The sequence below is a fragment of the Chiloscyllium punctatum genome, chromosome 25, assembly GCF_047496795.1.
Source record: "Chiloscyllium punctatum isolate Juve2018m chromosome 25, sChiPun1.3, whole genome shotgun sequence".
Taxonomy (NCBI): Eukaryota; Metazoa; Chordata; class Chondrichthyes; order Orectolobiformes; family Hemiscylliidae; genus Chiloscyllium; species Chiloscyllium punctatum.
In genome coordinates, this window is record NC_092763.1 from 15729836 (window position 1) to 15755800 (window position 25965).

Sequence of the window (25965 nt, forward strand, 5' to 3'; positions counted from 1 at the left end):
GAGATCAGATGTTGACCTTTTCAATCCTCTGCCTTAAGGCTTGACGAGACAAATAGTTGTTCGGTAACACAGAACTTGAGTATTGCTGAAAAGAGACAGGTTTTGCTGAAGCTTTTTGCCTTGCATTCATCAGGACAATTGGCAAATTGGACACCTCCACCACCCTCAATTATCCTAACTGTCACCCTCACTGTCCCAGAGATTTATCAATAGCACCTTGACTGCAATCCACAGCTCATAGGTGTGTGGTCCCCTGATAGATGAGGGGATCTCCAGTCACCACTTTGCTGATTATGAGAGAGGTACCAAGGTGTGGTGATCTCGTTTGCATAGGTAATCAGCTGAGAACTGTGCAATCGTCTGTGATCACTCATCCTGAACAGTAGTGGATATGATGCCATCAACGATGCTTGTTGCCTTACTGTAACTTCAAAATGGTAAATCACGGCCAGAATATCCAAGCTTTTTACACACGACAGCTTGCTGAATATATATTCATTCTTGTGTTTGCCAGCATTACAACTGTGATGACATTTCAGAAGTACTGTACTTCATTGAACTCGAAGCACTTCAGAACATCGGAAAGAAAGGAAGAAAAGATGCTATCCAAGTTTAACTCTCTACTTCCGTTATGCAATCAGAAAGACCTTCCTTATCATCTACCTCTCTGTTCTAAGCCTTTAAGAACAATATTATAATTAAAAAAACACTTTATAGTGAGGAAGAAATCACTGATTGACATCTTTTACTCCGAAAATATACATGAATTTGAAGGTCTGAATTTCATGCATGCTTTGCATTTGATCATACAACTAAGCTTTGCCTTATTGAATTATTGCAAATTGGTGCCCCTTATTTTATATTCTACATTATACAGGCTAGGATAATACATTCTCTGACTTATCTGCAGCAGATCCATGATTAAACAGTGAAAATTCTTACCTCAAAAAACCAGTGTGTTCTTTCACAATTTGCAGTTTTGCTGTAAATGTGAATGTTGCAACGGTCTGATATCTTTACCAGGAAGTTACTCATTAATTTAGGACTGAGTTATAGATTGAGTCAATCGTTAAATAATACCATTCCTAAAATAAACATTTGCTGCAAAGGACTGCATTTTTCATTTCTAACCAATGAACAGTTTGCAATTCAGTAATATTTAACATTTCGGAGCAAGCAAATGATGTTCATAATGTTTGAGATGCCAAAAGACAGACGTGATAAGAATTTGAAGTATTTTTAATTCCTTCATCGGCAATGCTGTTGTCTGTATAGTGTACAGACCCAACAGTGACTTTGAACGTTCCAATCCTATAAATGACTTCACCTTCAAATTATAAATGACTTGTTTGTCTTTATCTGTTTGCTGTGCTGTTTTAAATATTGTATTACAGATTCATTGTAGACAGAATTATGCTTCAAATACTTCAAGTATTGCACGTGGTGACCCGACACTAAAGATGACCCAATTTGTTTTGGTGCCAAATTGCACCTTGAGGGCTATGTTCCACTAATAAATTGATGCTGATGTTTCAGTTAACAAATGCGTGTTTAGGGCAAAGCCTTCATTAGGAATCAGTCTCAATTTTGTAGCTCAGAGATGCAAATTTGCAGTTACATAGGCCTCATAAGTTGACACAGGGAATCAAGCAGGTCATTAGGCCCATGTTATCAAGACAATGTAGATGGGTTTAAGTTACATCTACTCACTGCAGCCAAGTGTGGTGACTGTTGCACAAAGTAAGTTCTCCTGCCCTTATTTCAACAGTTCACATTTTACACTCGACAAATCAACTCATTTTGGGGAGAATGTTTCAAAGGTTGACTTACATGCCACCAGGTACAGTTTTCGTACATTATTCACCAGCATTAGCAAGATTACACAAGGACTGGAATCTTTCAGTGAGCCTGGTTATACATGCATGTTGTCAGTAATGTATGAAGTCATTTATTAATGCTTAACCCAATGTTAAAATCATCATTCATTGTTATGTGTAACACCTGGAGTTATCGCTGTGTCTCAGTTAGAAATAAAGAGGACAAAGTTCACCATTAATGAGAAGTTACTTGACATCAGTTGTCCTCAGCTGTGAGAGCTAATGTGAACACCTAAGAATTGGAAACCAGCCTTCTCTACAGCGGTGCAAGGATGCATTGAATCAAGGTTCACCAATTTTCTAGCATCTGGTAAAAATAATTGATCTCCTGTTAATGAACGGTCAGTTTTCCATATGACATGTCTGATCCCTGCTGTATGTTTCACTTATCATGATGAGCAGAATTCTGCTAGGCAAGCAGTTACACGGATGGGTTTTTTCAGAAGAAAGGTCACAGGACTCACAACATTAACACAGATGCTGCCAAACCTGTTAAGTTTCTCCAGCACTGACTGTATTTATATCCTACTGAATGGAACAGATTGAGGGAATGAATGGCTTACTCCTGCTCCTATGCACTGAAGCTGATCTTCTTGTGGATAAATGCCAGTCGTGTCATGTTTTTGGGGGTATTTTAATCTGAGGCTGTGCAGTATGTCTCACCATGATGTCGTACCAAACTCGCCAGATCAACTACCTGCCCTACTCCTACTGCATCCCTTTCATCCAATTCTAGCCCCAGTTTGCCATGTGTCATTCTGGAACAACTCACCAATCAACAGATATCCACTGAAAGACCAGCAACCCTGGTGCCCCGCAGCATAATTACAAGCGCGTTGTGTGCTCAGACATGCAATTGCATTCTGAAGTTGTCCTGCTCAGTGACAGGCAGCGTACAAAGACTAGGGAGAAAGGGAAGTTGAAGCCATGATTCACCGACAGGAACCTGGAGGTCCTGGTTGAGGTCGTAATGAAGAGAAATACCCATTCCCAAGGAGGCCTTGCCACCAGACCTTGGCGTTGTGATCCAAGGTTGCTACCTGGATCAGTGTAATCTGCACAGGAATGGCCAGTATTGCCTCAAGAAAATCAATGACCTTCTGCATGGGTTTACAACCTCCACCTCTGCATGTTGCCTGGGCCCCCAACATCCAGATCCCCTTCCTGCTACCCTTCCAATCTGAAGCCCTTAGGCTTCATGCCTCCTCACGTCCATGGACAACCATCTACATGAACCTGCACCAGACCATCTATCCTCCCCTGCTCCTGACATCTGAGGTAACCATGCCAAGTGTAATTCTTCACTGCCCCCAATCCTTGAAGCCAGAATACTCCTGACAATGGATGGTCCCTCCTCCCACTTTACCCTATGCCCATCCATGCTTTACTGTACCCCACCTATAATAACAGCTGTTCCCTTCACAATTGTTATCTGTCTTCCGTCCAGCTTCAGACCCCAATCACGAAGAACAGTTCCCAAGTCTCCTTTTTGTAGCAGTAACCCTCCCCATCCCCCACCACCACTGCCTTGGTTTCTGTGGATGGACCAAATAAACTGACCAGGGCCCACCAGCTAACCAAACAGACTCCGAAAAGACATTTCAAGACCCCTGACTGGTGGCTGCATTTATCCCTGACCTCATTAGCCCATCCCCCACAAAATGGCCACTTTTGAGCCACAGAACTGACTGTGAACACTCCTTACACTGTGGAGGCATGGATCCTTAACCAGGACACCCAAATCATGGCCAATCCCCTGGACTGGTGAGGGAAGCTGCCCTTAACTTATTGTGCCAAGGACACCTGACTGACTGATGCCTCCTTGGAGTTTGGTGAGGATTACTCCCCGAAGACTCTGAGACATGGCTGCTTGCTTGCTGCATGTGAGGTATACTTGCCCATTAGCTGTCAGATGGTGCAGTTATGAGATTGATGCAGCACACTGTACATCATTCCCTTGACTGTTAACTGCTGAGCAGCAAAGCAAGCTGCCTGGCTGTGTGTCTGCACTGATGCTGTGAGCAGTGGGGCCAAGAGGTGCTGGAAAAGCACAGCAGGTCAAGCAGCACACGAGGAGTAGGAAAATCGATATTTTGGACAAAAGTCCTTCATCAGGAATCTGATATAGTGAGCATCCAGGTAGGCAGCAAGGCAGCATGGAGAATGAAGGGAGTGTGGTCAAGTGACCGCAATCATGCCTGACAGAAATTAAACAGCAGCCAGCAACTATGGGTGATGGAGAACAGTGGAAACCGGTATCAAATAGGATACAAAGGCTCAAGGAGAATCGGTTGCAACCAGCCCCATTGTGTCTTGGAGAGAGGGAGACAATGACAGTGAGTGAGGGTAAAAAATGAACACAGTAGATGGACAGCATATATTCATCTCACCTCACTGAGTGGTGAATACAATAGACTAAACTGAGTGTAGACGAATTACTGTTTCACCTCGAAGGTGTGTCTGGGGCCTTGGATAGTGAGGAGGAGGAGGTAAAATGGGCAGGTTTACATCTTCTGCGATTATGGGTGTGGGGAGCTGTTGGGAATGGAGGAATGGACCAATGGAGGAAATGGTTCCTGCAGATGACTGAAAATGTGGTGGGAGGGGACTATATGTCTATGGTATCTCACTTGGATATGGATGCAGGTGGGGGTCGATAAGTGAGATCCAAAGAAGTCTATCAATGTTGTTGGACGGAAGAGAAAGGGGTGAGGGCAAAAGCTCAGGAGATGGCTCAGACAAGGCTAAGGCCTCTGTCAACCATGTTGGCAGGAATTCCCAGTTGTAGAAAAAAGTGGACATGCTGGGTCCCCCTGCAGAAGGTGCCATCTTCAGAACAGATGAGAGGGAGTCAGAGAAACTGGGAGAATGAAATGGAGTATTTTTCAGAAGTGGGATGTGACAATGAATAGTCAGGGTAACTGTGGGAATCAGTCGGTTTGTAGTGGATAGGTCAACCTATCCCCAGAAATGGAAACAGAGATATCAAAGAAGGGGAGGCGTCAGAGATAGACCACATGAAGGTGAAGGCAGGATGGAAATTGATTCTGACCCCTTTAAGACTCCACCCTAAAGTCCTAGTTACAGTAACTGGGTGAGAGGTTTAATTCTGCTCACTGAGAGACTGTTGCAGACTGGCATTTGTAAATTCCCATTTCTAATTCAGAGGAACCAGCATGTGTGGACTACCTTGACTCTCCTGCTTTCATAACGTTAGTGCTTTAGAATATGACAGTTAATGATCAAAGCCTTTCAATCCTTGAAGAGTGAGTCAACATTTTTTACATACTTGGTATAACCTGAATAAGTATGTAAAAAGAAAGAGACTCAATTGTTCCACATCTGAATTTGAAAGTCACTTGGAGCCCAAAAAGCACACTCCCAAGCATCTGTTGTTGTTTATATAATAAGAAAGAATAACTTAAATCTATGCAGTCTCTTATCACATCTTTCAGACATATCCTGAAATGTAGAATGAATTACTTTTGAAAAGTTCAGTACGTTGTTCAGTAGAGAATACAGTAGTCATTTGGTAGAGATTTTCTGGTAATTAGTGCCAAGGTTAACAAGATAAAGCAGTAATAATATGCCAGCAATAATAGTAATCACTTCAGGAAAGCTGCAGTCAGGAAAGGAATTGGCTAAGAGCATCTTGCCTACATACCACCACACCCCCACCACCCCCCCCCCCCCCCCCACCCCCCCGCCTTCCCCCCAGCTTCTCCATTATAACAAAATTGTAACCGAACAAATCATAAGTAACAACAGATTTCAGGTCTCTTATCTTTCATGATTTATGATATCATTTGGTCCTCTGTTAGATTATTCCTCATAATCACCAGCAGGCATGTACAGCCCCCCTCAACCCCTCCCCAGTTTCACCTTAAATTTAACCTCCATAATGTCTGATTTTGCTATAATCAGTAAATTTAATAAAAATGTAATAGTGGGTTAAAAGTATAATCATGTCACCAGATAGCGCTAATAGGGTTTAGATCATGCGTATAGCTGTTTTCAATGATCCGATCATTCTGAAAACAACTGATTTTTCTCAGTTTTCGTCAAGCTATTTCTCATTAAAATAATTGTACCTTCATAGTCAGATCAATCAACATCCTAACATTTAAATGCATTGAGGTGCATAATTTGCTCTGAGCAATTATGTGACAGTTATGATAAATTGTTCATCTGTACCATTAGTATAACCACATTCTCCAGAAACAAGTGCTTCACGGTGGCACAGTGGTTAGCACTGCTGCCTCACAGCGCCAGAGACCCGGGTTCAATTCCCGCCTCAGGCGACTGACTGTGTGGAGTTTGCACATTCTCCCTGTGTCTGCGTGGGTTTCCTCCGGGTGCTCCGGTTTCCTCCCACAGTCCAAAAGATGTGCAGGTCAGGTGAATTGGCCACGCTAAATTGCCCGTAGTGTTAGGTAAGGGGTAGATGTAGATGTAGGGGTATGGGTGGGTTACGCTTCGGCGGGGCGGTGTGGACTTGTTGGGCCGAAGGGCCTGTTTCCACACTGTAAGTAATCTAATCTAATATATTTGCATAATTTAATTAGTGGCTCATAATGTTGTGGTTCTGTTCGCCGAGCTGGGAATTTGTCTTGCAAGACAAATTCCCAGCTCGGCGAACAGAACCACAACAACGAGCACCCGAGCTACAAAGCTTCTACCAAACTTAGTGGCTCATAAGTTGTTATTTTATCATTGATGAAAATTGTTCATAAAATTATAGAAATTATACATTCACTTTAATACGGTCAGTACGCTCAATGGCAAAGGCAGATGCATCTAGCTACTACCAGAATATGGATTCCAAATATTTTACCAGCAAGCTTTTGTGAGTTTAAAAACAAAAAAGTGTACTTAATCTTACTCACTTTTTCTGAAAATAACACAACATGCAGAGGAAGACTAGATACAAATGATGAAGATATTCTGTTACAGCTTATAATTAACTCAATCTTTATCATTCAGGCCTGTAGTTTCTTAGATGGTTTCAATCCTTTAAGGTCAAGGCAAGACTCTTGTAAAGCAAAACACTGAGCAGGCTGTGACAGTCATTGTAGTCAAATTTTGGCATGTTAATTCTTGGAACTTGACATTGGAACAGAGTTTTAGCATTTCCTTTCACTCAGGATCTTCTACTTTTAATGTATTCATGCTTGGATGACTGGCAATTGGTTTGATAGCTTTCTCAAGGAACTCCGTCTGCAAGAGTTGCTTGCTTATTTAAAAGCAGACATCAAAATGGCTTCCTCATCCTGCGACTTCCACAAGTTCAAGGCTTTTTTTTGCAAAACAAAAGATAGAGTGTGTTGATTACATATCCTGTTATATGTTTATTTTCTTAAGAGGTTTCTTGAGAAAGAAGATTTTTATTGTGTTTTATTTTGAGTTTTCATCCTGTAAAATCTTTGTAATGACTTATGCTTCTGAGAAGGGATTGAAACTAGATTACCTTAGAGTCAAATGTTAATGTTATTCCCAGACCAGAATTGTTAGGAATAAACTCTGAAGAGGTTACCGGAAGCTGAGCGCATTTAAGCTCAGGTGTGTGAATAGTTCCCGGAAGTAGCTATTTGCAGTACCTGTCTATAAACTAAAGTCACAAGTGACTTAAATCTATTAAGATGTTAGAAACAGGGACTCTGATGTGAATAATGTGTCAGTAGTGTTTTTGGGTGCTGTGTCAGCTGTATTTTGAGGAACTGTACCAGTGATGTGTCTTTGGCATGATACAAATCTACTTCTTCCCTTTTCAAATTATAAAAGAGTGTTTTGGGATTATACTTCTACTGTATGCTTAAAAATCTTTTAATTTGGTCATAAATAGATAGTTTGATTTGTTCTATTTTATCTTTTATTTGTCAATAAGCTTCTGTTTTACTGTTAAAGCAAACTCTGTAGCATTGCATGTTTAATTTTAATAAGCTAAAACTTTGTTAAAACCAAAGCAAATCAAATATGATCTATCAAGCCAGGTTTCAGCTGGGATCTGATTTAGCCAGTATTGACTTGGATCAGAACACTTTGTACTGTCAGTGTAAAATATGAAAGCTTAATTGCCACTCCTGGATTATGTCAATGAAGAACAGCACAGTAACAAGAAGAAAAAGGGTTAAGGATGAATCAGTGAGAAACATTAAAATATAAGTAAGTGGAAGGGGACAGGCTACTGGATACAATATAATGTTTGTCTTGACGAAAGTAAGACAGAAATGAGATTGATTGTAATGGATACTGAAGGAGAAATAATGGTTAACTGGGCAGAAAGCAGTAAGGAGACTGAGGAAAGATGATGAGGAATTGTGAGACCATACTGGTCAAAGTTACACTGGATTCCTTTTGGCTTTGGCCAACATGGTCCCAGTCAAGATGACAAGGAGGAGTAACGTTAGAGGACTTGAATGAAAAATAAAATTGGGTGAATGTGTAACTGCAAGGCACCAACCCCTGCCAGAATGTTGGACTAGAAATCAATGTTAGATATGGGCCGTAACCGGAAAGCATGAAGAGGCTTCAGCTTCATTTATTGAGAACAGGGGTTGCAACAACAACTCTTGAAAGGGGTGGATGGAGTAGCAGATTCACAATGCTAACAAACATAAGAATGAAGTGACGAGTTGCAGGAGGAGAGGATTTCTCTACTTAATCATTTCCCAGCATTACATTTATCGCTCCGTCAGCTCAGTTTTTTCTTATTTATGAAGGCCCCTTCGGCCCCCTCCTCTCACAACTCAGCTCCATAGCCATTACCATCTCTGTCCTAATCCTTTCAAAACTATTGTTCTCAGACTCCTGCTCAGCCTTCCCTGAGGATGTTAGAGCTCTTTGAAGTTTGTGGATCTTCTTTTTCTAGATAATACATGCCTCCTGCTGGGTATATTCTATCCTTCTTGCAAAACGGTGACCATATCAAATCACACATGCTCAGTGTGGCCTTACCTAGCATGACTACTGTGGACATGACATATGTCATCTATAAATAATGATGTTTAAAAGTTTTAAGATATGAGAGAAGAAAGATTTCCCAGGTGCACCAGCCATCAGCATCAACTTGGAAAATTACTTCTATGATCTTCATTTTTGACAGAGAAGAAATATTTGGATAGACTTATTCTAATGAATCCAAGATGTTTGTTCAAACAGGCAATGATTTAATTTAATTTGATCAAATTGATGGGACCAATTGACATGAAACTTTACTGTATGCTGAGCAGATCTAGGTCACTAAATTTAAACTAAATTATCTGCACAGCTCTAACATTTGATGTATTTTGGCTAATTTCCCTTCAGCTTGATCACAGGAAAATTGGTATAGGAACATTGCCCTGAATTTCCTCAGGCTTTGTGTCCTAGCTTCCTTTAATTTTGCCAATAAACTGACTCCCAAGCTAGAGTGCTTCCTTTCTATGAGATTGTAGTAATATCTCTAGATCTATGAAGAACAATAGGCATGTCAGCATTAGTTCGTGATCCTATGGTCTGGGGACACTAATATAAGGTGCGACTAACGTTGGTTTTCATTTCTAATGCTAAAATGAGTTTTGCTTTCTCATCCCCTCATTTACCATCTTACACTCACTGGAAGTGGATATATTGGTTCTGAAGTCACAAGGAAAATATGGAATTTGCTAACATCTGTGCACGGCAGCAAAAGGGTCAAAGATAACTTATTGTAATGATTCACAATGATTGGGCTCTTTTCCCGAAACTTCCATGTAATTTGGTGATTCACCCCATGAAAGAACTGAGAGAGTCTCAGGAAATGCTCCAGTTTCTCAGTAAGGGAGAAAATTAATTTTGATTAAAGCACTTTCACCATGTAAATGCAGACCTTCTGGGATCCACTAAACGTTAACTGGGGGTGCTTGTCATCCGAGTGTTTTGAAATTCCTCTCCTATGTCATAGCAATGCGACATCAAACATTAACTTGTTGGAATATCATAAGAAAGTGCTCAATCACATCCGGATGAAACAAAAACAATTCCTGTAATGTTATCTGCAGTTTGAAGGTCGGTTACTCTATAAACATTAGCTTATGTCAGTTAGTTCATCTTTCTGTTTGAATATGTGTGGGCTAAGTTGAAATGCTTTAATTTCCCCAAATATCCTGTAACTTGTGAGATAATTTCATTTGCTCAGAAATTTACCATTCCCAGATTATAATCACACTCTACTCCCATATGCTGAGCAAATATCTTTGGTTCTTTTCCTGCTTACAGGAAAGAGGAAAAATAGAAAAAGACAAAATAAAAGCCTTGTACACTTTGGTGTTTTATTGCTAACCAGAAATGTCCAGAAGCATGTTGTACACAACAATATTAACTTTTGAGGGTGTCATTTTTCTTTTTATAAATTCATGAGATATAATCTTCAGTGGCTGGGCCAGTAATTATTGCAGTTCCCTAATTGCCTTTGAGGATGTAGTGATGAGCTGCCTTCTAGGATCACTGCAATCCATTTTGTGCATTCACATCCACAATGCTGTGAGGGAGGATGTTCCAACAGTTTGGTAAGCAACAGTGATGAAATGATTCTTGTTGTACTGCAGAACAGAATGTTAAAGGAAAAGTGCATCAGTAAAACTCCAGAAATTTAGCTGGATTGACCTATTTCTCTCAGCATGACTCATCTGAAATTGTCATAACTGCTGCAAAAGGTTACGAAATTTTAAGCACGAATATCGTTTGTGGCAAATAGCGATTCTATGCTCTTTTGTACTAATGTTAATAAAATATTCTGTACATAAGTTCCCTCCACAAAACTGATTCAGTCTCCAAGATGAATTTATCATCCCTGAGGTGTTCCTGCTAATTGTGCTCAGTTGCAACCTTAGAAGAGGCTTATGTCTCCCCCGATTCATATTTAAAATTAAGCTGAATCATTTGAGAGAAACATCACACACATATGGAACATAAACACAAATTGCTGGAATGGCTCGGCAGGTCTGGCTGCATCTGTGGAGAGAAACCAGGGTGAATGTTTCGGGTCTAGTGACCCTTCCTCAGAATCATTCCAAGAAAAGGTCATTTGACCAGAAACATGGACTCTGATTTCTCTGCACAGATGCTTCCAGACCTGCTGAGCCTTTCCAGCAATTTCAAAAATTTTTGTTTCTTACTTACAGCATCCACAGTTCTTTCGGTTTTTAATGCACAAAAATCAGAAACAAAAACCATTCTGAGGAAGGATCACACAATCCGAAACATTAACTCTGAGCTCTCTCCACAGATGCTGCCAGACCTGCTGAGCTTGTTCAGCAATCTCTATTTTTATCGCCAAATCACCGTTCACTTGCCAAAGACAGTGTTATTAGTATCATCCACCTTCATCGTGTTATGGACCAGGCCAGACCCCCTCAAAACATTTCAAGAAAGTAGCTCGGCCCATAGCTTTGCTGGTTGTTTCAAGCAGATGTACAGCGGATATTCCAGGAGTGATGTAGCTGGTCAAACCACTTAGTTTCAAACAAAACAGAATTTATTTTCAGAGCATTGAATAAAACACAAACAAAAGAAAACAGATTACAGAATAACTTAGCCTATCTCAAAACCCAACAGACTATCCCAAATTAATGATGTTGGTCCAAGTTCCTGCAACAATCTCCATAAACTCCCCTTGGCAAAAAAGGTAAAACCAAACACAGGTTCTTATGGGAGAGAGAAATGATAGAGAGATTCAGCACGGAACACCTTCTTCCATGCAACTGTTTCTATTGGATTCCCAGCTAATACCTGACCCAGCAGCTCTGAACAGCCAGACTGCTAGAACCAAAGCAAACCAGAGAAAAGCTGAGCTGGGAGAACTGGCCACTCCCTTTTCATTGTACAAGTGTTATTTTTAAACTTGAAAGTGTGTTGCCTGAGGCACTGACCTGTTAGTTATAATCAAACTGGCCCAAAAACCCTTCAACTTAGACTTTTTGGAGTCTGTGTCTTTTACTCTCTCTCTGAAAAAAAGCCAAGGACAACATAATCTTGTTAAAGGAGCAGCATCATCACAATAGCCACAAGGTTTCACAACCTATTTGTCATGGACAAGCTAAAGGTTGTTTGGTCTTTTATACTTTCACTTTTTGGACTCATGTTTCATTTCCCAATCTGCGTGTAGGTGTGTCACATTATGTTTTATTTTCTCATGTTTTAGAAGCTAATAAACTCATTTTTTTCTTCAGTTCAAGGAAACCTGTTTAATTCAGTACCTTTTGAACATAAATATGTTGTGCCAAGGAAAGCTTTCCTTAAATAAAGGAGGGGTTGAATAAAGAAGGGAAGCCATTCATCCTTCCTCACCTGGGATTGTGACAAATTGGGGACACTTGCCCAGGGACCAGTCATAACATAGTAGTAATAGCTTTCCAGAAATTACCTGTGTGCGATATGAGTACATTGCTAATGTTATCATATGATACACTCTGTCTTCGATTTTTTTTTATTGAAAGTAAGACATTATGATACTCAGAGGAGAATCATAAGAATGTGATTATTTAACAACGTTGTACTTACAGAGTGACTTTAATGTAATTCCAACTTGCCTCAAATGAACATAATCAGGTAGGAATTCACAGTAAGAAAGAAGCATTTGGATCGGTTACCAACACTTTTGTAAAAAAATTGGTTATGAGTAGCATCTTAAAAGGAAAAGAAAGAGATAGTTGTAGGGAGTGATTTCCAACATTCAACACCTAAATATCTGATGACAGAACTGCTAGAATGACAGCAAAGTACTAGAGGCCAGTGTTAAAGGAATCCAGGGCTCTCAGAGAGTTGTCACACTGCAGGGGCTAAATGAGGTAGGGAAGGGTGAGGCTATGAAGTTGTGTATTTATATTGCAAAAAGTAATTTTGAGATGATGTACTACAGGAGAAGAGATGCTGGAAACACACAGAAACGTTATCCATTGGCATTTCTGTGTGTCTAAAACCTTTTCGATTCTAAAGCACTACATTCTTGAACTCTACTGAATGCCTATGCTTTTTCTGTACATCTGGTATAGTTAGGTTTCTGTGAGACCATTATTGCCTCCCAGCTCCATCGTAACCACTATCACACCTGGAACAGATTATGGCACAAAAGGAGTCCATTAACCATCATGATAATCTGCTTTAATAATATAATATGTTTATAACCACAGAAATCAAAAGCAGAAAATAATTTCCAAGCAACTGATACTTGTCTGTTTTATTAAAATATCCCATTAGAGTGCTTTCTTTTTTCCCTCTAATTCATTCAACACTTATTTTACTATCTCCCAAACAGAGTAATATCACAACATGGCTTTCAAATCTTTGCATGCCTTTGTCCATCTCTACCTTATTAACCATATCCAACCCTATAATTTTTCAAAAGCATCGCACTCCTTCAATTCTACCCTTTACTCTTACTCCATTTTCTTCACATCGTTTCTAGACCAGGTGCTTTCATAAACCAAGGTTCTGACTCTGGAATTCCTTCCTTGTAATTTTTAATTTTCTACCACTCTTTCCTTCTTTTAAGAAGTATCTCAAAAGCGATCTTTTTGACCAAGATTCTGGTCACCTGTTCTAACAGGATGTTTTTACTGTGTTAATGATGTACCGTAAATGCATGTTGTTATACTCACTGCCTAAGATTGTATGGAGCTCTGTGAGGACAATGTGTTGTGACATTGATCGTCAAGGATTCAGCCAAATTGTCTCCTGCTATTGTTGGCTCTTTCCTTGTTAACTAACACTAGGATAGATTTGGTGTGAGTTTACCAGAGGCCTCCTCTTTCAGCAATTCCTGCTGACCAATGGAAGACTGCCAGCTCCCTGTTTCATCACCAGATTTAAATCAGAGAAATGAATGCAATGTAGGAAAGTACATTTTACACATTAGGCATGAATTGCTGCTTGACTAAAAGTCAAAAAGCAAAAGTAGGGACACTACAATCCCCCCAAATTAACTGGCTTTTCTTCACAGTTGCTTTTTAAAGATGTTTTTATATCCACCTGTTCAGACTTGAAACTAAGGCTTAGAAACAGGGATACACCCCAAAGCACCACAAGAGCTCAACCATCCAAAGTAAATCAAAGTTTGCAATTACTTCAGTTCTGTAGATATTTTATGACACCCTTCTGGACGAGAAGGTCAGGGTTGGAGTCACACCAGGTCCACAGATAGCCTGATAAGTAGTGATGCTATGTCTGTATCACAAGAGCCCTCAAAATTAATTAACTTTGTATTAATATGATGCACCTCCTTGACAAGTGGGATGTGTCTTGCTGGCTTAGAGGTTAACACACTATTATAATGCCACAATAGTACTGTTGTAGTGTTTTGTAGTATGTCTGAATAGGCTGATTAAAAATCATTGAAAGTGTAGAAAGGATTGACATTCATTCAATTAACAGCAAATCACAAAATAAATGCTTTCATATACACAGTAAGTGCTTGTACTCAGTCTACTGTTCAGAGATAGGCCACTTTGGTGCATTACTGAGTCACAAGCTACGTTAAGGTCAAGAGCAGTCACCCTCTCCTCACTAGTTCAGCTTTGTTGTCCATGTTTGGAATGAGGTTGTAGTGGGACCAGGAGCTGAATGATCCTGGAAAAACCCAAACTAAGCAACAGTGACTAGGTTACGACCGAGAAAGGATAATTTGCTGAGACCATCAATGAGCCCATCCATTACTTTTATAATTGGTTATAGTTGGCATTAGAATTGGCTTTGAGGAGAAAGTGAGGACTGCAGATGCTGGAGATCAGAGCTGAAAATGTGTTGCTGGAAAATGTGTTGCTGCGCTTTCCAGCAACACATTTTCAGCCATTATAATTGGCTTTGTCTTACTTCTTGAGGCCAAGCCATACCTGGTCAATTTTCCATACTTCTCGGTAAATGCTCAGGTCAAAATCTACTGGAACAGTTTGGCTTTGAGCACAAATCTTCAATATTATTGGGGATAGGTCAATGCTGGGTAGTCCAATTAGTTTCATGCTTTTCTTTCGGCTCATAGTGATTTGTTACAACTCAGTGACTTAGTCATTTCTGAGGTAGCTACATTGCTGGAGTTGGGGTGTTATATATAGTCCGGAGCAAGTAAAGATGTTAAGGACTTAATGGAACTATTAGGTTACTTTTTAATCAAATATTTATTAATTAAAACCTACCCACTGCTATGGTGGGATATGAGCTCATGTCTCGAAAAGCATTATCCTGGACCAATTACATGGCCATCATATCACCACATTCCCCAGCCGCCACCCCCATCACATCAGTGTATCCCAGTTTCACCAACACCTCTCAAAAACAGCTTTAACAATAACTGCCCATTGACTTTGTGTTTGTATCTTAACATTAGAATGAAAAATTGGCTCACTCCAATTACTATTGTTCATTTGCTGCATTTTCTTCTGAAACGTAGCCTTTCACTCTAAACTATTTATTTAGAAACTGAAAAGCGCCACATGTTCGCGGGTAGTCGCAAGAAGTGGGGCAGGGGGTGAGGGGTGCTGTGTGGTCACGAGGGGTGGGGCAGGGGTTTGGGATGTTGTGTGGTCGAGAGGGGTGGGGAGGGGGTGAGAGGTGTTGTATGGTCGCGAGGGGTGGGACAGGGGGTGAGGGGTGTTGTGTGGTCGCGAGGGGTGGGGCGGGGAGCGAGGGGTGTTGTATGGTCGTGAGGAGTGGGCCGGGGGCTGAGGAGTGTTGTGTGGTCATGAGGGGTGGGGCAGTAGGTGAGGGGTGTTGTGTGGTCACAAGGGGTGGGGCAGTGGGTAAGGGGTGTTGTAATGTCGTGAGGGATGGGGCAGGGGGTCAGGGGTGTTGTGTAGTCGTGAGGCATGGGCTGGGGGATGAGGGGCGTTGTGTGGTCATGAGGGGTGGGGCAGTAGGTGAGGGGTGTTGTGTGGTCACGAGGGGTGGGGCAGTGGGTAAGGGGTGTTGTAATGTCGTGAGGGATCGGGCAGGGGGTGAGGGGTGTTGTGTGGTCGTGAGGGGTGGGGCAGGGGCTAGGGGATATTGTCTGGTAGCGAGTGGAGGGGTGGTGGGGAAAGGTACATTTCAATCTTTCTCCCACTCAGGATAATTGTAAACAAGTTTGGTAAAGATAAGTTTTACCACAACAGGGACCATGAATTTCAGACAAAAAAAATTCCAAAACGTAAAAATTGATAATTTGGAAGAGTAATTAATGCAAATGACCATTGAAATGTACCAAGGAGCAGATCTAGTTAATAAAAAATGTTTTTTGTCTTTTCAGGTAAGAAAAAGAGTTGGGGAGGGACAGACAAGGCCTCAAGTCCTGATTGCCAGTGAGGGGGAAGGAAACAGGAGTCAAGAAAGGATTTGGGGTCAACTAGTACTGACTCTGGCTTGCCTCTGGTAGACCACACTGTAATCTGGCGTCAGTGGATTTTATATGCCTGTTTGACTCGCCTGCTTTATGTCATGTGGTTTAACTTCAGGACATATCCGCATGCCTGAAACATGTGCCACCGATTTCGAAGATGTGCTTATACCTTGTGATCCACTTCAAGGGGTTGATTGGTCCATAAAAACTATTCTACTTTTATTCCAACATCAGGTTACTTTCTATTACTCCAAGACACTGATTTCTATTTCCCAGTGGTGTTTGGCACTGTGAATAAATATCAAAAGAGAAAACAGATTTCAGGTTGGTATATTTGAATTTGGTACCCAGAGGGCATTTGAATGAAAATAGTTGCATTTGGCATGGGAACATAGGAAATGTCAGATGAAAAAACGCCAAGTTCCATCTATATTTTTTCTACCATTTTGTTAGCTACATGCTGCAAAAATAAAGAAACTCAGGATGTAGTGATTGATGAACATCAATTAGTTCTTAACAGATCCAGAAATGAATCTCCATTGTAGAGAGCTTTGAGAAAAGTAGATCAATGTTCACCTCTTTCTCCCATTACATGATCACATTCATATGCTATTCAGATACTGTTTCCCAATATACTATTGCTGGAAGACCTCAAATTAATTTGTATTTGAATTAACCAACATGGACTTAATTGAAATATATAAGACTCGGAGCATATTTGACAGGGGGGATTTAAAAGGATGTTTCCTCAGGTGGGAGAATCTAGAACTAGGGGGTCACCCACTTAAGACAGAAATGAGGAAAAAACATTACTCTCAAAGGATTGAGTGTCTTTGGAGTTTCATTCCACAAAAGGTGATGTATGCAGAATATTTAAATGTTTTTAAGGCAGAAATAGATCCATTACCATGGGTGGCATGGTGACTCAGTGTCAGCAACATTGGTTTGATTCTAGCCTCGGGCGACTGTCTGTGTGGGGGTTTGCACATTCTACCCATATCTGTATGGGCTTCCTTCAGGTGCTCCAGTTTGCTTTCACAGTTCTCCCACAGGTTAGCTGGATTGGCCATACTAAATTGACTCAGTGTCCATGGATGTGTAGACTAGTTAGCCGAATTGGACATGATACATACAGGGATAAGGTGGTGGATCTGGTTGGGATACTCTTTGGAGGGTTAGTGCAGACTCAGTGGACTGAATAGTCTCTTTCTGCGCTGTAGGGAATCAATGAGAGATTATCAGGATATGCAAGAATGCAGAGATGAGATTAAAATCAGATCAGCCATATTCTTTTTGAGTGGCAGAGCAAGCTCAAAGGCCAAATGGCCTACCCTTGTAATATGTTAGTACATCTTAACTGTGTTGAAAAGAAAGGCACAGCAGATCAGGCAGCATCCGAGGATCAGGAGAGGTGGCGTTTCAGACATAAGCCCTTCATCAGGAATGTTGGGGGGCTAGAAGGGGGGTCTGAGAGTGAGGCTGGGGGAAGGGAGTCAGGAAGACAATAGATTGGATTCTCTACAGTAAGGAAACAGGCCCAACAAGTCCACACTGACCCTCTAAAGATTAACCCACCCAGACCCATTCCCCTACATTTACCCCTGACTATGGGCAATTCACCTAACCTGCACATCTTTGGAGAGTGGGAGGAAACCCACACAGACACAGAGAAAATGTACAAGCTCCACACAGTCACCCAAGGTCGGAATTGAACCTGGGTCTCTAGCACTGTGAGGCAGTAGTGCTAACCACTGAGCCACCATGCTACCCTGGGTAGGTGCAGGTGGGGGTGACGGTGATAGGTCGGAGTGGAGGGTGGAATGTGTAGGTAGGAACAAGGATGGATAGGTAGGATAGGTTAAGAGGTCTGTGCCGAGTTGGAGGGTCAGATCTGGGATGGGGGTGGGTGGGGTGGGAGGGAGGTGGAGATGAGGAAACTGTTGAAGTCAACATTTATCCCATGTGGTCGAATGGTCCCAAGGCAGAAGATGAGGCTTGGATTTGTTGGTGAAGTAGCCCAGGACTTACATGTCCTTGGTGGAATGGGAGGGGGAGTTGTAATATTCGGTCACAGGGTGGTGGGGTTGTTGATGCACGTGTCCCAGAGACATTCACTGAAACATTCCCCAGCGTAGAGGAGACCACATTGAGAGTAACAGAGACAGTAGATGTGGTGGGTGGATGTGCAGGAAACTCTCTGCCGGATGTGTAAAGGAGAGGGGTGGGTGCAAGTTTTATACTTCTTGCAATGGCAAGAGAAGGTGTTGTTGGGGTGTGGACCTAGCGAGGGAGTCATGGTCTCTGCAGAATGCAGATAGGGTTGGGGAGGGAAATAATCTCTGGTGGTGGGGTCTGATTGTATGTGGTGGAAATGGTGGAGGATAATGCAGTGTATCCGGAGATTAGTGGGGTGGAAAATGAGGACCAGGGGGATTCTAACCTTATTATAATTGGAGGGGTGGGGTTCAAGGATGGAGGTGCGGGAAGTGGAGGAGCTGCGCTGGAGGACATTGCTGACCATGTGGGTGGGGAAATTGCGGTCTTTAAAGAGGAGACCATCTGAGATGTTCTGGAACAGAATTGCTCCTCCTGGGATCAGATATGGTGGAGGCAGAGGGATTGGGTATAAGGGATTGGAGTTTTACTGGGGTTCGGGGTTGGGGTGGGAAAGAGTGTTGGAGGAGGTGTAGTCCAGGTAGCTGTGGGAATCGATGGGTTTGAAATAGATGTCTGTGTTGAGTCGGTCGCTGAAGATGGAGACGGAGAAGTCCAGGAAAGGGATGGTGCCAGTGTAACTACGGAAGATGGACTGTTCCATGTATGCTATGAAGAGGCAGGCATAGCTGGGCTCCATGCACGTGTCCATGGCTACCCCTTTGGTCTGACGAAGTGGGAGGATTCAAAGGAGAATTTGTTGAGGGTGAGAACCAGTTCCACCAATCAAATGAGTGTGTCGGTGGAGAGGTACTGATTGGGTCAGCAGGACAGGATGAAAGGGAGGGCTTGGAGGCCTTTGCCATGGTGGATGGATGTGTACAGGGACTGGATGTCCCTGGTGAAGATGAGGTGTTGAGGGCCGAGGAAGCACAAGTCATGGAGGAGGTGGAGGGCATGAGTGGAATCCTTGAAGTATGTGGGGAGTTCATGGACCAAGGGGGAACAGGACGGTATCAAAGATATGACGAGATACGTTGGGTGGGGCAGGAGCAGGGTTGACCAGGGCAGTCTGGTTTTTGGATTTTGGGTAGGAAGTAGAACTGGGTGATGCAGGATTCCGGGACAATGAGGTTGGAGGCTGTGAATGGGAGGTCCCTGAGGTGATAAAGTTATGGATGGTCTGGGAGATGATGGAGGTGAGGCTGTGGTCGAGGGGGCAGTAAGAGGAGGTGTCCGTGTGTTGGTGCCTGACTTCTGCATCTCTGGGACACACAGACTAAAAAACCTCACCATCCTGTGGCCAACCACTTCAACCTCCTCTCACATTCCACCAAGGACATGCAAGTCCTGGGCCTTCCCCACCGCCAAATTCAAGCCCCACTTGAAACCTGGAGGAAAAATGCCTCATCTTCCACCTTGGGACCTTTCAACCACGTGGCATCAGCATTGACTTCAGCAGTTTCCTCATCTCCCCTCTCCCCACCTCATTCCAGATCCAAGCCTCCAACTCGGCACCACCCTTTTGACCAGCCTAAGTGTCTGTCTTCCTTCCCACCTATCCACTCCATCCTTCCCTCTGACCTATCACCATCACCCCCACCTGCATCTACCTATCACCTTCCCAGCTACCTTCCCCCCAGCTCCACCCCCACCCTCCTATTTATCGCTCAGCCCCCTTTCCCCCCTTACATTCCTGTTGAAGGGTTTATCTCCGAAATGTCAACTCTCCTGCTTCTCAGATGCTACCGGACCTGCTGTGCTTTTCCAGCTCCACACTTTTCGACTCTGATCTCCAGCATCTGCAGTCTTGACTTTCTCCTGTCGTAACTGTGTCCACTCTCGCCTCTAGGAATCTGTTTATATTATATATTGACCCACTCACTCAGTGAAATATTGTGTGAAATTTTAACTAATTCAGCAGCTGTTAAAAAGGTTTTGAACTTACCTAATGTTTCTTCAGCTTGCAGAAAGAGAAGTTGCAGGAAAATCTCAACAGGTCTGGCAGCGTCTGTGCAGAGAAATCAGAAATCTTTGTGAAGAAAAAGCTTTCTTAGTTCTGAGCAAGGATCATCGGACACAAAACGTTATCTCTGATTTCTCTTCACAGATGCTGTTGGAGCTGTTGAGGTTTTTCCAGCAATTTCTGTTTTTGTTTCTGATTTACTGCAGTTCTTTCAGTTTTTATTTAATTCTTCAGCTTATTTGGATTCATCTGCTTTTAGCCTATGCTTTGGTACAATATCATTTTTCCCTTGTAGCTAAACAAGTTGTGCGGATTGACACTTGGTTTTAAGATTGCTGATTTTTTTTCCAACATCTCTCTCACTGAAGTGAGAATTTAGAGTGTCCCTTTATTTTGTCATGGTCTTAGGGATGTTAATCAAGGATCCCTGCTGTAGTTGTCCATATTGTTACAGTCTTAGTTAAATATTCAAATTCCATCATCTGAATCTAGTACTTGAAACCTTTTGTGGACATAAATAGCTTTATGTGGACAAATGCTGACCTAAAATAGCTGCTGTGATCACCTGACTCATGAAACGACCGGGAAAAGCAAATTGGTTGGAGCTGAAATTAATGTTGTTATGAAAGAAAATTACAGAATTTTTTTTTCTGTACATCTCAGGTGATTTACACGTTTGTGGAAGTTACATATTGAAATAAAATGTTATCAATAGAGTATTCAGCTTGGAAGAACAATGACCAGATTCAAGAATATGAAGATGGTCCTATAACATGAGCTGGTCTAAGTAGCAGGGCAGAGAAAAGGAAAAAGAGTTGTTAGAAAGAACTGGAAGACACTGCTTCTTCCTGTCTCTTTCGCTCTCTCCCTCTCACATCACACTAAAATGACAGTGCCTGGGGTTAAAAATAACAAACCACATTCTGAGAGTTTTGGGATATTTGGAAACCTTTATCACTCCTGAGGAAACAGCTAAATAGTTGAAACTTAAGTTTTATTCACAACTCAAGGACTCTAAAAACTTAAAATTTATATTGTCTTTGCCTCCCAGTCTGTATATACACCCTCCTCTCCTATCGTTTTTTTAAGCTTACTATCTGTATTTATGGATATCCGTTAGATGTTGCATTTTCTTATTTTTCACAAGTTTAATAGATAATGGAACTCCAGTCTCTTTCATTCAAGAAATGTTTGGAATTGGCTTTCCTCATTTGTGACTTGACTAACTACATCCAATTAAAGCCTGATAACTATTTCCAGAAAAAAAAAACAAAAATCATTTGTTGCAATCAACTTGGAGAAGGTGATTGAAGAAAAGGGAGTTGATCACACCTCCTCGCCCAGTCATAACAATATTAGGAAAATGAAAGAAGGCAACAACAGGTGGCATTGGACTGAGCAAGTGTGTCAACATCGCTCGCCTCAAAAAATGTGTGGAATATTTTGCAGGATCTGAAGAACATAGAATAAGGAGAGGATACAAAGGCAATATGTTTACAGAAAAGTTTATTTCTTTCACTAGTTTACTTGGTATTGTGGGTCAGTGAGGATAGCCTGGACCTCCACATCCATTCCTTTTTATGGTCAATCTGAGTGGTTACCCTCAGTGTATACGATACAATCAAAACTCTGCACACGTCACCCAGTTAAACCATGCTGAATGCTAACAGTAGCGCAGGGGTAGGGTAATTATTATTGACTCAGGCTGAATGGTCCCTTAGGAGGGCTCTACTGTATCTGAAAAGCAGTGGAATCTAAAGGACATTGGCAATTAAAGTGCAGCCCTATTGAAACTAAACAAAGAAAGAAAGGAAATCAAATGCATGTGGTAGGCACTGCTGAAGGCTCATTGCTAGTTGAAACATTACCTTTTAAGCTGGAGCATAAATATTTAGACAGACAGCATACATTTTTAACCCTTTCATGCTGCTTTTTATTCTGAGGAATCTCAGTACATTTTCCTACTGGTTTTTTCTGAGTTTACTTCCTTCAGCAGTGCCAACTGGTGAGGCGTTACAGAGTGAGTTTTCCAAGAGCCTGTTCTTGACTGTGTCTTGAATTAAAATTGCACAAATTTCTTTTATCAAGTGGCTCGATAGCCATATGTTGCTCTCTTCATAACCTTGGCAGCAAAGTTGAAAGAGGAAAAATGCAGTGTCATATCAGTAGAAAGTAAAGTTGCCATAGTTCTCGCAGACCATATGTAGTGATTGTAATGAGGTCAGCCAGGTGGACCTCACAAAATATGAGTTCCCTGATTGTGGCTGTTCGTCTGGTCCAGTTGGGGCCGTCTGGCTGACAGATATAAACAGAAATGTCAGGGTTCTGTTCATTCTGGGAGCTGGCTCTGAGGGAGCTGGATCAGTGTCAAGGACTGTGCACGTGTATTGGGATACTGGCCTCTGTGGAGTTATTTCACCACATGGCTGCTCTCTCATTAGAGAAAGGCAACATGTAGTGACTTAACCCAAGGTCATCATACTTCACGCAAGGGGGAAGGTTGCGAAGGAGAATCCTTCATGGTAACCATAGCCAGTGCAGAAAATGAACCCACGCTGGTGGTATTACTCTGCAGTGCAAATCAGTCAAATGAGTTAACCAACAAGTATTAACAGACACTTCATATTGTTCTTTGCTTTACTGGAGATTGTAGCAACCATCCCAGTGCTGATCCGGAACTGTCAGGACATCCTGTAGATTTTGATTCTTCTAGACCCTGTAAATGTCCAGTCATGAAAACTTAATGCTGGAGTTATGCAGTAGTAGATGAAGATCAAAAAGTGTGAATTACATTTCAGTATGGTCCCATCATTATGGGTGGAAAATGAATGATTGTGAAGCATCACAGTAGCAGCAATGGGACTGAATATTGCAAAGAAGCTCAGATGGCAATAACAATACTTTCTAAGAAGAAACTTGGTTGATAGACCTTTTGAATTTAAAACTTTAAATAGATAAGGTATTTATTTGCTCATCTCTGCACATAAGGTATCTGAAGAGACTATTTGTATTTTATGTTGCAACTGTGGAGTAGTGGGCTTAAAGCAAGAGTTCCCTCCTCCAGTCACACCTTGACTCTATGTCCTTTGAGACACTTGTTCAGTTTTAAGAGAAAAATACAGCAGCAGATCTTTGCTGTTTTTCACACAAGCGTAGAAGTATCAGGATTTTGAATGAAGTATTGCCTGTTCTGGAGAGACAATGGAGGAACATAATCATTTCTGATGATCAAACATGGCGATAGAGAAGACTGGGGGATGTTTTCTGACATTGGCATTATACCAGTGTTAGGAAAGAACTGAATGCTCATCACATTCACATTTCAAACAAATGTTAAAATCTTGCAGTTCAGTGCAGATCAATTGCACCCTTGCAATCATGTTCCCAGCATCATTAAGTCACCCAGTCTTCCAATGAAAACTGACAAAAAATATGTTGACCAGCCTATTGATTGTACGGATGTGCTTTCTGTTAGCTTAGTGACCAAGGGAATGGTACAGTTCCCAGTTTCATCTGCAGGAGCCTTTGTGGAGTGTTATATCATTTGTTATTAATTCCATGACATAAGCCAAAAATAAAGTTTAATTTTATGTGTTGGATTGTTCGGGCATCAATGCCACAAAACATGTGTGGCTGATTTGAAGATTTGCCCAGTCCTGGAATCCCACGTGGAACGGATAAAAGCCAATTTAATCTGAGGAAGAGAAACAGACCAGACCCAAGTATAGGACTCCCTGTTTGTTGTGCAAGTGTAAACTCAAGGGAAATTACTTCATCTAAACCTGATCCAGGCTGCAGTAATAGAGACTGTGGTGTACCCAATGCACAGCCATGTTGACGTTACGGTACTGGAATGAATCCATCTGCATTACAATGAAATGAAATCATTTCCAGTCACTGGTCTCGCATTTCATTCTTTGGGCCCAGATGCTCCACCAGTGCACGAAAGGGAACTTGTCTCATTGCTGAAATGCAGGTGACCTTTTAAAATGACACTGACTTCCTCACCGAACATTTGTGCAGGTTTACCACAGAATTTCTGCACTGGAGGCAAATCTGCAAAGCATAGGGATTGAGCCTGGCAAACACACAAAACTGTGTATCTGAAGTCACTTGTAGAAGGTGCACAAAATCATTGCTGCAGAGTTTTGTGAAATGCTTTCAAATATATTCATTTAAAGCTTATGCATACATTTAATGTTTACATTGAAAGCTTATTTAACAGATCTTTGTTGCACTGAGATTGGAAGAATACATTGTTTCATACTTTTTAACAATACTCTTTCTGTTTTTACTATATAAATATACATTTGCTGTTTTGTTGTTGAAGACTGAAGTTATGACCGTTTGTTTTTGTCAACCAGTGCATTCTTATTGTGTTGAGAACTAGTGTACTAACACATTTTGCTTTAACCAACAAAAATAGAATTAAATATAAAATGTTCTGTGTAAAATACGCTGACATTTAAATTTACCTGGTCAAAAATCTAAATATTTGCAAGCTAAATGCAAACATATTGCAAATAGTGCTTTGTATGGAATATAGGGTGATTATGCACAGTATTAAAAATGAGTAATTTAGTCAAAATTGATGGATTTGTATTATCCATGCTATTACATTTTGGTGATGAAAGCATGTTAATAGTTAAATTGTAGCATAATTGGTGGTTTGCAATAGCAATAGATCGACTTCCAGTTGGTCGTGAGCCAGTTTAGGCAGAAATCAGTGATCCATACCATACATATCTGTAGTTGATCCCTGACTGAGCCTCTGGGAATTTGTATATACAATCTTTGTTCAATTCTGTGGGTGTAGGACAGTCCTAATCATATCCCAGTTAATTGCCTGCATCAGTGAATGAACTGTCAACAATGAGGGAAAGGATATAGTTGCCGCATGTTCAGGAATACTGAATTACTGATTAGAGTTTGAAATGATTAAATCAAATGATATAGTCGACACATAGTGACTTAGTCACATTACAGTTCGAAGGGATATCATTTTCCAACATTAGAAGTAAATATTTTATGCAAGGATTCATTACCAACATAAATAGATTGAATGCTTAGTAAATAGTTTACTGAATGATGAGGTAATGATGCAATGATTCCAAAAAGGTAATTGATTGCGAGATTTTCAGTGTTACAGGGTGAACCCTAATTCTCACTACAGGAATTTTTTTATATCATATTCAAAATGGTACTCAACACTTTGATGTGTAATTTTAGGATTGGTAATGGCTAGATTCACTGTCCCTCAGATTTGAGGATATGAGTGTAGAGTTTCCCTCCATGCATGTCATATCAGGCCTATGCCCAAAACGTCGATTCTCCTGCTCCTCAGATGTTACCTGACTTGCTGTGCTTTTCCAGCACTACACTCTCGACCCTGGTTAGACCACACTGGAAGCACTATGAGTAGATCTGAGCACCAAATCTTAGGAAGGACATATTGGCCTTGCATGGACTACAATGTAGGTTTACAAGAATGATACCTTGGGTTAAGAGTCCAGGGTTAAGTTATGAGCCGAGATTATACAAATTAGGCCTGTTTTCTCTAGAATTTGGAATGTTAAGGGGTGAGCTGTTCAAAGTCTTCAAGGTATTTACAGGAAAAGCCAAGGTAGATACAAATAAACTATTTC

The 25965-nt window shown here is 41.4% G+C and overlaps 1 protein-coding gene across 2 annotated transcripts in view; it reads right to left on the reverse strand.

Annotated features, from left to right (window-relative positions):
* Window positions 1-1025, reverse strand: part of LOC140495715 (2-Hydroxyacid oxidase 2-like) — a 44556-nt gene extending 43531 nt beyond the window's left edge. For both annotated transcript variants that reach the window (XM_072594739.1, XM_072594737.1), the window contains exon 1: window positions 943-1025. The gene's annotated coding sequence lies outside the window, so the exon portion shown is untranslated. The remainder of the gene's footprint in view (window positions 1-942) is intronic.
* Window positions 1026-25965: the final 24940 nt, after the last annotated feature.